The sequence below is a fragment of the Doryrhamphus excisus genome, chromosome 15 (assembly GCF_030265055.1).
Source record: "Doryrhamphus excisus isolate RoL2022-K1 chromosome 15, RoL_Dexc_1.0, whole genome shotgun sequence".
Classification (NCBI taxonomy): domain Eukaryota; kingdom Metazoa; phylum Chordata; class Actinopteri; order Syngnathiformes; family Syngnathidae; genus Doryrhamphus; species Doryrhamphus excisus.
This window is the reverse complement of record NC_080480.1, coordinates 6,805,651-6,819,729: the sequence shown is the minus strand read 5'-3', so window position 1 is coordinate 6,819,729 and position 14,079 is coordinate 6,805,651. Positions and strand designations below refer to the sequence as shown.

The 14,079-nt window shown below is 41.9% G+C and overlaps 1 protein-coding gene across 4 annotated transcripts in view; it reads left to right on the top strand.

Moving 5' to 3' along the window:
* The first annotated feature begins 4,029 nt into the window (after positions 1-4,029).
* prr36b (proline rich 36b) overlaps positions 4,030-14,079 on the top strand; it is a 38,819-nt gene continuing 28,769 nt past the window's right edge. The window contains exons 1-2 of one of the 4 annotated variants that reach the window (XM_058050392.1): positions 4,030-4,195; positions 4,273-4,337. The gene's annotated coding sequence lies outside the window, so the exon portion shown is untranslated. Of the gene's footprint in view, positions 4,338-10,005; positions 11,583-14,079 lie in introns of those variants that run through there. The other 3 variants (XM_058050391.1, XM_058050394.1, XM_058050393.1) reach the window with 3 other exon arrangements.

Genomic DNA, 14,079 nt, shown 5'->3' with positions numbered 1-14,079 from the left:
CTCTATCCCAGCTGTCTTTGGGCGAGAGGCGGGGTACACCCTGGACTGGTGGCCAGCCAATCACAGGGCACATATAGACAAACAACCATTCACACTCACATTCATACCTATGGACAATTTGGAGTCGCCAATTAACCTAGCATGTTTTTGGAATGTGGGAGGAAACCGGAGTACCCGGAGAAAACCCACGCATGCACGGGGAGAACATGCAAACTCCACACAGAGATGGCCGAGGGTGGAATTGAACTCTGGTCTCCTCGCTGTGAGGATCTAATAATATTCATTCATTCATTTTCTACCGCTTTTTCCTCGCAAGGGGCGCTGGAGCCTATCCCAGCTGTATTCAGGTGGGTGGCGGGGTACACCCTGGACTGGTGGCCAGCCAATCACAGGGCACATATAGACAAACAACCATTCACACTCACATTCATACCTATGGACAATTTGGAGTCACCAATTAACCTATTAATCATGCACGGGGAGAACATGCAAACGCCACACAAAGATGGCCGAGGGTGGAATTGAACCCTGGTCTCCTAGCTGGCTTCACTTTAACATGGTTTTTCAAAAATATATTACAAAATCATGCTATTTTGTGGTTGAATATCGTCTATTATTAATCAAAAAATATGCACATTGACGCAAATTCAAGTTGTGAGGATCTAATAATATATGCATTTATATTCACCTATTTTGAGGCCAGGCTGCCAAACGTTTGCGTCTACCAACATACAACTATGGTGCTTTCAAGAAAAAAAAAACATTATCAGTAAAGCATAAAGACATAAATGGCACATATTTGTGTTGTATCTTTTTCTGTTGTTGTACAGCAGCTGGCCTTAAAAAACAATGAGATAAATAACACGGAAACTGTACAGTGTGGTACACAACCCGCCCCCTTCCTGTCTCCACTGCCACATGTAACAGCCTGTGTGGGAAAAAAAAAACCCACCTTCCTTTCTTTGTTGGGTTCTGATAGACCGTGCCAATATACCTCCCTCTTCATGCTCCTTGACTCCCATACAAACACACCTTCCTGTGTTCAATATGAATCGATGGTGAAATAAACGTGACGTCATTTTAATGGATGCTTTTTAGTGGGGAGTCGTTTATGCTGGCGTTAACGGTAGCTGTAAAGAGCAAGACATTGTTAAACAGCAGATGCTGAGTAATATAATGGAAATGGAACGGCTAAGATGATGGGCAGGGTAGACGGAGGCCAGTTGGTGGAGGTGTACCGTTTGGAAGCATTACCAAAGCCTTGGCTCTGGTGTAAATATATGTTAGAAGCATCATTTTCATTGGCTATACTCATTATGTCTGTTGTGGAAGATAAGCTTGTTGCTTTCAACTATTTCATATCTTTATGCAACACACCATGCACACTCATTATGGTTAATTTGCCCAACATTGCACCATGATAATGAGTTGGTTTCGGTTATGTGTACAACTGCGTATGTTGATGACAGTCACATTTTGGATATTCTACTCTAAATTTTTTAACATTACTAGAGCCCTCCAGACATGAACTAACACCCCTATAGTCACATTTACGCTCGTATTACACAATATAGTCGACTTAATATGTGTAAATAAGACCTGTGCTTATACTGTTTATATTCATTCATTCATTTTCTACTGCTGGAGCCTATCCCAGCACTCTTCGGGGGAGATACTGTTTATATATTGTAGTTAATTTTCCCATTTATATGCTTCAAAATGCTTAATTTAGGCAAACAATATGTTGAATTTGCTTCAATGTGCATATTTTTGATTAATAATAGACAATATTCAACCACAAAATAGCACGATTTAGTAATATATTTTTGAAAAACCATGATAAAGTGAAGCCAGCTAGGAGACCCGAGTTCAATTCCACCCTCAGCCATCTTTGGGTGGAGTTTGCATGTTCTCCCCGTGCATGCATGGGTTTTCTCCGGGTACTCCGGTTTCCTCCCACATTCCAAAAACATGCTAGGTTAATTGGCGACTCCAAATTGTCCATAGGTATGAATGTGAGTGTGAATGGTTGTTTGTCTATATGTGCCCTGTGATTGGCTGGCTAAAGACAGCTGGGATAGGCTCCAGCACCCCTGTGACCCTCGTGAGGATAAGCGGTAGAAAATGAAAGAATGAATGAAAAAAAGAGGAATATAGTAGATATGATACGAGAAAATAAGACATATAAGACATGAAAAAAAAGACATTGAAAATGTGTTTATGACCCAGTAAATAGTGTTTAACATTATTAGAGCCCTCTAGATATGAAATAACACCCCTATAGTCACCTTTACCCTCACTCCTTTTGCCCCATACAGTAGACAAAATAAGACAAAATAAGCCATATATGACACAGAAAATGTTTCTATGACCTTGTAAATACAATTTTTAACCTTATTAGAGCGCCCTAGATTTGAAATAACACCCCTATAGTCACCTTTACACTTTTATTACCCAATATGGTAGACGTAATAAGAGAAAATAAGACATAAACTGTAAGTCTTAGAGTGCAGAACAAAAAAAAATGAATGAATGCTAACTTACATTTCAAGTTTGTAAGTCTGCTAACCATGTCAAAATGTTACATATAGCAACAAATCGGCAACAATTTGACTCAGATTATTTCACTTATAACAAAATAGAACAAATTGTTTTGAAATTAGAACCGAGTATAAATCAACCAGAGCTACAGGAATGGTCAATTTATAATCCGAACACTGTTTGACTTTGGAGGTTCTTTCTTAGACGGAGAAGAACGCTCCACAGGCTGCACACAAAAGGAATCCCATCCAGAAGAGAGCAGGGCACAAAAGCCTGGCTCATGATGCAGACATGCCGGGCGGCTGCTGGGAGCTGAGCGGCAGCTCAGCAGACAGTCAGACAGGCGGCATGCCCCCCAGTTGCCGATGAAAAGCCCCATTCTGAGGCGCAGAAAACAAAAGCTTGTAATCAGTGAAATAACACCCGTCACTGTCCAATTCTACACAAGTTAACCAAAACACTGGTGTGCCTTCTCTTGGTTTCTTTTTTTTTTTAACCTCACAATTTCCACTTTGTTAGTTTTGGCTGAATGGACGGACAGGTGTTGCATTAATGTGCCTTTTTGCTAATTGCTAATATGTTACAAATGATCACAACCAACAGGTTTATAGACTACAAACACGTAATAAAGCACAAAGTGTGTGTGTGTGTGTGTGTGTGTGTGTGTGTGTGTTGTGTGTGTGTGCATTCAGCCATGGAGAAAGAAAGAAAAGGGTTTGAAGAGGAAAGAAAAGAGGTCCAGGGGCCTAGTGGGAGGGCAACAGACAACTAGAGAAACTCTGCTGAGAGATAGGGTGACTTGCAAGAGGTGACATCATCCCTAATTTGAATAATCCCTCACCCAGGGAGGTGATTGGTTGTTCTTAGAGAAAGCGGAGTCCCCCTGCTATTCGCTATTCACTCCTTTCAATTTCTGCATGGCGCGCTTGTCTGTTCAATGATGCCTTCAGGGAATATTAGTAACTTCCACTTCTCAGTGGGTTGCCATTATTTTAGTTGCTATTCACTTTGGTAACCGCTCCCGTGACAGTTTAGAATGTGTATCTCATTTTTTGTTGGGGTGTATACAATGAAAACACAGACCGTTCACTTTCTGTTGCGTTGTGTTCAGGGTCACAGGGGAAGGTGCGATTCCTCAAATGGCACATATAGTCGCATTCATTTACACCCGTTGTAAATTTCCTACATACTATACAGTAGCGTAACGTTGAGTTATTTAAAATGTCGCACAATGTAATATAATTTATCTTATTTTATTGGCATAATACTTTACTAACCTGACTTTTTTTTGGTTTGCTGTACCACACCCCCTACATGCATTTTTATTTAGACGTTCTACTTCAAATCGGCATGTTTACTCATTGCCAAATCATTAACTCAGTCGCATTGTGGGAAGATCCTTCTGTTTTCCCACATTTCTATAGCACGTAAAAGCATCTTTCTCCTCCGCCTGTCCATCCATGGGTTCACCAGCCTGCGCGCGACAGCGCATGTGTGTGTCTGTGTGTGTGTGTGTGTATGTGTGCGTGCGTGTGGTTAATGAAGCGTCACTCTCTCTCTCTTTCTTCCTCCAAGCGAACAAGCATCACTTGTAAAAAAAAAAAAAGAAGAAAAGAAAAACGACGCTTAAGACGGAGAAGTTGCTCGACTCGAGGTCGTCGTCACAGCTCTCCAATATTACCTCTTTACCGGCTTTATCTTATCTCCACTTTCTCTTTTTTTTTTAAGAAGATCCAGCCGGCTAACACTGGGCGTAGCTGGGAAGGATTCTTGCTAGCTCGCCGCTGCACTGACTGGTAAGCTCACCCATCGAATTAGCATGCCAGCCTCACTTTTCTTACTATCTTGGCTAATTAACTCATTTCAACAATAAAAAAACGTTCATTTTGACGCCCTTTCAGCTCAAGATAGGCGGCTAATGTGAGTGTACATACGTGCTTATTAACCAGATACTCAACAGTTTGTCTGAATTGTCATCCCTATTGTGTGCGTGTTAGTGTTTATTTTAATATAGTATGCTGTCACTGCATTATTTTATACATATTCACTCAGTTTCACTTTCACATTGAGTGCAAAGGGTTTGATGGGGCGGTGGCAGGCAGCATGTTAGCTCCAAGAGCACCACACCGATGAAACTAAGCGAAATCACATACAGTATATTGTTCTTAAAATACAAATTTAAAGAATGTGTTCCCCCCTCCTGGACATAAGTATTATTTATAAGTATTTTCCCCTTTAACCTCATCTCTCTCATCCCTCCCTTCCCCATTTATCGTGGATGCCCATTGTTCTGTGAGTGCTGAGAAATGTTCTTGTTTCATTTGGGGGGGTAACCGGCGATTCATTTTGTCTCCACCGCTAATAAAATTTAACTTTTCATATGAACGTAACTGCTAGAAAAATAATTCACCCACACTCTGAAGGGACTGTTTAAAATTCAATCCAAGAAGGTTATGTATGATTGAGACTCACATGAACAAAAACGCACGTTTCCCCCAGTCTGGTGTAGGGCTGCATGCACAAAACATGGATTCACACATACAAGGGATCTCATTTGTAAATGATGCTGCCATTTTACTTCAGGAATCACACTGCATTGTCATTAGCCTGATGACCTCACTATTCCCGTCCAGGGCGTCGGTGCCAACTCGCCCTTGCCTATCAGTCATGATTAATTGATTTATCTTGTGATATGTCTTTATGACATGTATTAATGTGAAAAAGGACGTGTATTAATGTGAAAAAAGGGAGTATCTGTTGTCCCTTTGTATCTTTCCTTCATTATTTTCAACTGCTTATCCTCATGAGGGTCGCTGGGGGGGGGGGGGGGGGTGCTGGAGCCTATCCCAGCTGTCTTCAGGCGACAGGCGGGGTACACCCTGGACTGGTCGCCAGCCAATCACAGGGCACATATAGACAAACAACCATTCACACTCACATTCATACCTATGGACAATTTGGAGTCGGCAATTAACCTAGCATGTTTTAGGGAGGAAACCGGAGTACCCGGAGAAAACCCACGCATGCACGGATAGAACATGCAAACTCCACACAGAGATGGCCGCGGGTGGAATTGAACTCGGGTCTCCTAGCTATGAGGTCTGCGCGCTAACCACACGACCGCCGTTTGTATCTGTGTTTAGATAAACATGTATGTACAGCAGAGTGGTTGTTTCCCAATCAGAAGGTTGCTGGTTCTGTCCTCCGTACCTTCTGTGTTCATGAATGTCCATCATCTTTAAAATCAGCTCTTATTTGCCGAGGGAACATGAATATTTACGTGTTATAAGTAGAAATGAAAGCGTCTGAAAGTCAATAAATCAATTACTCCTGTCAATAAAACTTTAAATACATCCGATAATATCTTATAATATTCTTATGACACGCCAAAAAGCTCACTTTTCCCCGTCCATGCACAAATGCTAAAGCTGGAGGTAAAGCGGTTGTCTCCTAAACTGATGGTTGCTGGTTCAGTCCTCCGTCCTCCCATCACCATCGTGTTTCACTCATTCAATCCCAGCCATTTTTCCAAAGCTGCCCCTCTCGGTTCCGGCCATTTTGAATGATTTCGACTGATTTTTCAAGGCACACAGAATATTGTGTTCTTGAGCTCCAGTATTAAGACATGGTTGATACCAAAAAAAAAAGATTAGACTCTCATCCTTCATCACAAAACAAGTTTGTCAAAACAATGATGCCACAACATAAACAATACAATTAGTTGTTTTACATGAAAATATATTTTTTAACAAATATAACACAATGAACTATTTACAATTTTCACATTAACAACAGAACTGCTTGTGTGTTGAAATTTCCCTTCCATGCGTAACCTCCTTCACTTCCTGGTTGCTGCGCAGAGAGGAAAAGATGCAGGCCGAGTTCTTATAAAATGCACTTCTGTCACATTATGGTCCTTTTTACGGTTTAAAACTGCACCAAACATGCTCTTTTCTATTGTAGAGTTACATCATCACCTCCTTTGGTAGCAAATGAGTTAAGTATGCTTGGGCAAGATGATGAACCCCGATTCGCTCATGATGCTGCGTCAATAGGTTAATGTGGTAACAGTGTTGGAGTGCTTTCAGTACCTTGAAGGTATAGAAGCGCTACACAAGTCAAAGTCCATTTACCCTGGCTGGAGTTTTTGGCCAAAATGCATTAAAAAATATGCGTTTTTTAAATATCCATGTTGGTGTGGGCAGCCTCACACTGGCATGTTAACACGGCTGATTAATGTCACCCCTAAAAGTGACCCGCACAATAGCTTTAGGAGTTATGGCTGTAGGCACTGAGAGCCGCTCCTTTACACACACTCACTTGGTGAGTGAGTGCAACAAGACATATTACACTCCCCTCACTAGAACAATGCAGAGGAGAGATGGCTGCCAGTTGCCTCACCGAGAGCATTTAACAAAGTGCAATCATGTCATCTGAAAATCTTTATGTCCATCCCGTATTGCTGTCCTTCAGCCTCTGAGGTTATGTGGACATATATGTGGCCACGGTGGGCGTGGGTGGGCGTAGACCGACATTGAGTGTATTGGCATCATTCTAAGTAAATGGCATCTTCGCTCAGCTAATAAAAGCTCTTTTAAGGTTCGGCCGCAGAAGGCTTGGAGACAGTCCAGTGCTCTTAAATCTGAGGCGAGCTGAGACCATCAACTAGTCCGCCCCCACGGTGCACTGATGAGAGAATGGCTAACTCACAGTGTTGGCGGTGGGGCAGGGAAATGGAGGACCGACGAGGCAAGGCAGAATGACCACAGTCTAATGCAATCATGTGAAATTGAATTTAGCTGCCATTAAAAACCACAGTCTGTTTTTATTAGGTCATTTACCTTGGTTTTGAAAAGATTATTTTCTTGAAGAGTGGGGCTGAAGCCAGGAGGCACTTTGTATGTTTTAAATGGTTTGTCGTTAAATGCAATATGTCCCACAAAAATCCAATTTAAGTGGGAAACTTAAATGTTATTTGAAATTATTTTTACATGAATTAGTGTAACTTTGTTGTTTGAATTTTGCGGCTTCACTTTATCATTCATTCATTCATTCATTTTCTACCGCTTTTCCTCACGAGGGTCGCGGGGGGTGCTGGAGTCTATCCCAGCTTTCTTTGGGCGAGAGGCGGGGTACACCCTGGACTGGTTGCCAGCCAATCACAGGGCACATATATAGACAAACAACCATTCACACTCACATTCATACCTATGGACAATTTGGAGTCGCCAATTAACCTAGCATGTTTTTGGAATGTGGGAGGAAACCGGAGTACCCGGAGAAAACCCACGCATTCACGGGGAGAACATGCAAACTCCACACAGAGATGGCCGAGGGTGGAATTGAACCCTGGTCTCCTAGCTGGCTTCACTTTATCACGGTTTTTCAAAAATATATTTCTAAATCATGCTATTTTGTGGTTGAATATTGTCTATTATTAATCAAACATATGCACATTGAAGCAAATTCAACATATTGTTTGTTTAAATTAAGCATTTTGAAGCATATAAATGGGAAAATTAACTACAATATATAAACAGTATCTCCCCCGAAGACTGCTGGGATAGGCTCCAGCAGTAGAAAATGAATGAATGAATATAAACAGTATAAGCACAGGTCTTATTTACACATATTAAGTCGACTATATTGTGTAATACGAGCGTAAATGTGACTATAGGGGTGTTAGTTCATGTCTGGAGGGCTCTAGTAATGTTAAAAAAAATGAATTTGAAGGTGTAGAAGGTCATTAACACATTTTTTTATGCTCTAACAAAAACAATATTCTGTACAGAAGGAACAATTGTAACAGATGCCAACAGTTTGTTTGTAAACCTCACTCCCTGACGCCTTAAAGAGCCGTGTTGGATGACGAGTCGGCGGCTAGCACTGCTCAACTTTCATTCAGTGGTGATCGGTGGTTGATTGCGTGGGTGACCACCGGTTACACAATGTTACTTGACATCATGTTGTTCCTCATTATATCACCAACAAGTTGATATTGTAGTGTCATCATGATGAATATAATAGTTTTTTAAGTCATTGCACAAATCTAGTACAAAATCTAGTATAGGCTATGGCTGTTTCGTGGCGATTTTTGCAGCGTAATTCTGACTTTTATGAGTTACATTTAAAACCAGGCAAGACACACACCTTTTAATTTGCCTTCTCTGATGAGCTGGGTTAATGAAAAACATGCTTAATGAGCATGAGCAGTCATTATCATATGGAACGGCTTTTGCAAGCATGTGTCTTAGGGCCATTTAGAATTTAATGACCTATTTTCCTCCCAGCTGGCCTCTTCAACCCGAGAGGGGATATGATTGTTGCATTAATAGACTTGTGAGTCAGCTCGCCCTTAGCCTAAGGACTGGTGTTGGGTGAATGTTTGACTCACAATGAAATCCCCCCACAGTTCTCTAAATCTCAATTGTGACAAGGGCGAGCCTGTGCCTCTGGTCATCAGTCTTTTTTCACCCACAGCTCGTGATCCTTGCCTTCTCAGTGTCAATAAAATCACCGCCATTATGCTGAGGTCTTTTTTAAGCCATAGCAACAACAACAACAAGAGAGAAGCTTGATGTTTTGCTTCAGAAGAACTGCTAAAGGCGTGTACTGTTAAAATTATACACTGGTAATAAAGCAGTGATGAACATCGGTATTGTTTTTCTGCAGTCCCTCTCTTCATCGCTGTTGTCACAGTTGTGAGGGCAGGCAGTTGGCACTGGGATTTATTTGCCAGCAGCTGCAATAATTTGCTGTGTTTGGATTTTATGAATTCCTTTGATGGGTGGATGTACATAATAGATAGGTTCACAACCCTCTCTTTGTTACAGTTTGGCCCTATATGAAGATGATTGTCAATAGTAGGGGTCTCACAGCGATATTGCAACCTTGAATATTGAATATCGATCCAATACGATATCATCACTAATCATACATACTCTTATTACTTGTTTTCTACTGTGGATTGTTAAAGAAAGGCTTCATCAAGTGATATTACTCAAACAGGGAACAGTAGATATACTTTTATCGACAATGTAGTAGAATAATAAGAATAATGGAGTAAAGGTAAAAGTTACCCGATATTATGGAGTTTGTGGGAATTTATCATGCTTTGCAAATGTTGCAGACAGTGTCGATTGTATGAGTGAGCCAGTGGTTTGTCTCTTAATAATAATAATAATACATTTTATTTGTATAGCGCTTTTCAAGATACTCAAAGACACTTTACAGAAAAATGAAGTTGAATAAAGCAAGTAAACAGTCCTACATGCTGATTTTTGGGGGGATGCTGCCTCAAAAAGTTTGGTCGTACTAAACTTTCCTGGTTCCGTGCCACTACCGGAAACAAGTTTTGCACTCAGCTGCAATGTCTTTGTCAGATTTTAACAAAAAAATACTGCCACACATCCGGCATCACTCCTATTTCTTGCTACTTTGTTAGCACACGCTAACAAAAACTGTGCATTTACATGTCCAGTCTAGTAGCTAATGCATAATGTTCATGTTAGAGGTTATTATTCCTTTGCATTATTAAGCCTATGCCACAGCAGATATTGGGCCAACTCCCTTTATTGTCATATTTTATTACAATATGTAAGCTGCTTTGACTCTGTCCCGATATATCTTTGGTGATGCAGGTTGACCAGTGTCTGGTTTGTTCTTAGACACTTGTAATTATTAGCTTCATATGTCTGGTCAACCAGCCACGTTATTTGTCTTCCATCTGGAGCGTGCCATGCTCCTCCTCAAACAGGTCATAATCCTCTTATGGACACAGTTGTTCCACTTATACTTGCCCAGCCTGTGTCCATGTCCTGTTTGAAATCCAGTGTGCCGAAGCCTCTTGGGTGTGTTTTTGCCGTCCTGTCCAGATGCTTTGGTTTTACCTCTTCCACTGTTTGCTTTATCTTGTGTCACTGATCCAAGCCACCAGCTGGTCCTGGCCTCGGCTGATCTCATTTACCCCCAGAGAGGAGCTTGTTTGTGGGCAGACAGCCCATTATGGAGATGATCCAGCGGCTCTTCAAGTTACAAATTAGCCTTAGTTTGCCTGTTGCCGGGTCCGCCCAGTGCGTCGCAAAGACTTAAAAAGAGTCGCTGCCATCTTTTCTTATCTCCCAGGGGAGAATGTTAAAAGCATCAGAGCAACACCTGCCCACTAATGGACTTCCTCTGTGGAGATGGTAGCCATGCTCCCCACTTTGTCTCCTGGGATCAATATACGCAGTTAAGCTTTGCACTGTCGCTGTCTCAGTAGGTGGTGGGCACCAGCCTTGTTTCTGGCTGGGGTTTTTTACAACCCTTCAGCCCTACATCACTATGGTATTGTTTGAATTCTGGGCCATACTGAGGTCTCAAGTATCTACAGTATTCCATCTTTTCTCTGTCACTTGCGGATTTACAGTGTTTGAGGATAGTTGAGGGCAACTGTGCAAGATTAGCGTCTCTCTTTGTCCAGGGTTAACAAGATCTGTCATGTGTTAATCTGTCCATCCCCACATGGGGGTGGGGTGGGGTGGTTATGTCTCTCCAAGTGCGACCACACCATTAGAATAACCTGAGTGTTTGTATCCATGTGCTGTCTGCAACAGATTGTTTGAAAAGTGTGCAGTTTGAGTTTTTTATGTGACACATTTTGTAGATATAATTATCATCTTTTCTATAATCCTGGTAGCTGCCACGCTCTGCTTCTCCACTTCTTTTTAGTTAAGGATTCATTGAAGGGCATTTAACATCTCAGAGTGAAAGTCTAATGACTGCTCAGGATTAGTACCAGCCTTTCTAATCACGTTTCTGTGATCCAGGTGTCTGTCACGCAACTCGCTGCCACCGGCGAAGTAAACAAGGGGACAGAAAAAGACTTGTTCCTTCCTAACAGCGCCTCCTTTAAGCTTGCTAACATTGACTTATAGAGTGTCTCAGCAGACCATTAAGCCACTGGAAATTGATTGATGCGGATAACTGTTTACTGTGTCCAATTGTGGAGTGACAATCAAGGGAGGCACGTGGTGAGCTGGTGACCCCGCTGTCCGCGCCAGGTCTGTATCATCATTGGTTTCGGTTGTTTTCCTCTTTGTATCGTATGTGTGTTTCAAATTTAGATATTCTCAGATGGAACTTCTCTTCCTCAAGCTCCCTGCTTGCTGAGCCCTCCTACAGACTGTTGAGAGCAGCATGCTTTGTTTGGAATTTGTGTGAGGGACATAGGCGGTTTCCTGACCTCAAGTCGGGGGTGTTTGGGGAATGTTTGTGTTCTGATAAGTGTTGCATTGATAGAAGAAGCTCAGTTTTTGTTTTGTTTGTGCTTTGATCCAGCAAATGCATTTTCCCTTAAACTGTGAGCAAGCAAAATGTTTTTACCTTTAGTGTGGAACCCGTGGGTTTAGGTAGTTGAGTGAGACTGCTGTTGTGTTTTAGCCGAGGTTGAATGGGAAACCTCATGCCACGTCGTGATTCTGACTTTCATATCCCCTCTGCATGGATATGAATCCTACATTGTCACCCTTGATAAGTGACATGGCCACCGTTTTCTTGTTTTCCTATGAATTCAATAATGTTTCTCGCCTTCTTTGTCAAAGTTCTTTGGCCCAATGATGGGTTATTTTGCAAGCGTATAAGCAGGGACTTGTGGTGTAACTGTCTTAGTTAGCAAAGAACTACAGAGTTAACCGGGGATGATGTCACAGACGGTCGACACAGACATGCTATGAACACACTCAAGCTCCCGGCGTGTATTAATAACACAACAAAACTGAGTACTGTTTGCACAGTTTGATCACAGAATTCAGCAGAATGATACACTCAGTCCAAACTGACTAGTTTGTGTAACATTCCAGGGTGCCAAATGTGTACTTACAGGATACTGAAGTATTGTGTAAACTTAAATTTGGTGTTGCGTGTGTGATTTAAGATGACTGAATGAACAAGCAATGTTATTAACGTACCAAAGGGTATAATAAAACAGTATGGTACTACAATAACCGAAATAGACCGTATAATGTGTTGCTGAGACTCAGGTACAGCATGTGTTTTGCAAATGCAACCCTGGTGTGACAGGAACGAGAATCCTTTATGAACAGGTCAGGAATCAAACAACACAGCTGAGTATCTTGCATTTCTGCTTGCTGAAGACTAAAGCAAATCAATTACAGAGTCAGAGGCCACCAAAATGCCCGTGTCCTCAAAAACAGACCCACTTTTCTCACCGCCTGTGTATTTGATGACCGCCGTCTCTCGCCTCACAGACACATCGGGTATCTCAGAAATGATTCCACTAAGCTCGTGGAATATCAGTGGCGTGTTACATCGGCCACAAAAGCTCACTTTCTTTCTTTTGCATCTTTTCTGCCGTCTTCCCAACCCCACCCCCACCATTGCTCCTTCCTTCCCCCACAATCCCTCTCTTTGACTACTATTTAGAGTAGGCCCGGGGGATAGAAGAAGGCCCACAGAATGCATTTGTGTGTACACAGTTGTGTACTGTGAAAGCAGGGTTGAATTTCTGCTCGCACAATTCATACTTGCCCACGGATGGTCGGTTGGCTAAAGCAAGGCGATGAGAGGGGGCACTTTGATTTAGGCCTTTGTGTACATGAGCCAAGTCTCTTCATTCCAGCACACACCATTGCTTAAGAGACAATTTCATCACTGACAGAGACTTCGTCCTGATTTTCATCAACATTTGAATATGTGACAATCTGCTGTTTAAGCAGCCCGCTTTATGTAAATAGAGTGAAGGAAATACTTCAGCGTGTGACCTGATTATTCAAGAACAGTGTTTGTGTCTAGACTTCCAGAAAAGCTCAGATCCCTAAGCAGAGCTGGATGTCTTCCAGTTATTGACAGTGTTTATCCGAGCAGTGTACACACACGTTTTGTTTATGGCCCTATGTGGGTATTAGGAAGGGAGGATTTCAAGGAGGATGATCTCACTTTCCAGAGCTGCCTTCCCCATTATTAGCTTATGGTGAGGCCTGATTAAGTGTAATAATAATGACAACATACGTAAACAGCATTTACATAGTATAAAACCAGCAAAAAATACACGGAAAGAAATTGCATTTAAGTTTTATTTGGATCTCTGAGCTCAACATTTGGTATTTGTGTGGGTTACTGCGTGGCTCATCATTGAGGCTTGCCAGAAATGTATTGTGGGAGACTATTTGGAGGCTCAAGCTGCATGACTAGGCTACAGCCTGAAGGCCGCCAAACACAACACAGACACAATGGCAGCAACACAGAGCCAGAACACAGAAGAGGACCCAATTATTTAGAAATAAGCCAATTTGAGGGAAGGATACTCCTTCATAATTGCTTGTTGTGCTTTCTTTTGTTTGAGGCAAAAAGGGTGAAGATAGCCCCGGCTGGTTGATCACAGGAAATAGTCACTCTACCAGATATCCGTACTTACTCTTTGTGTCCAGATCGTGTGTGTTTGTGTGGTCAGGATAATGTGCAGTTGACATTAGCTGTCCAGCTGCCTGGTAGAGATACCGTGATAGCTTTTTGTTTTCAAGGGAAAGATAGACTTTTAAA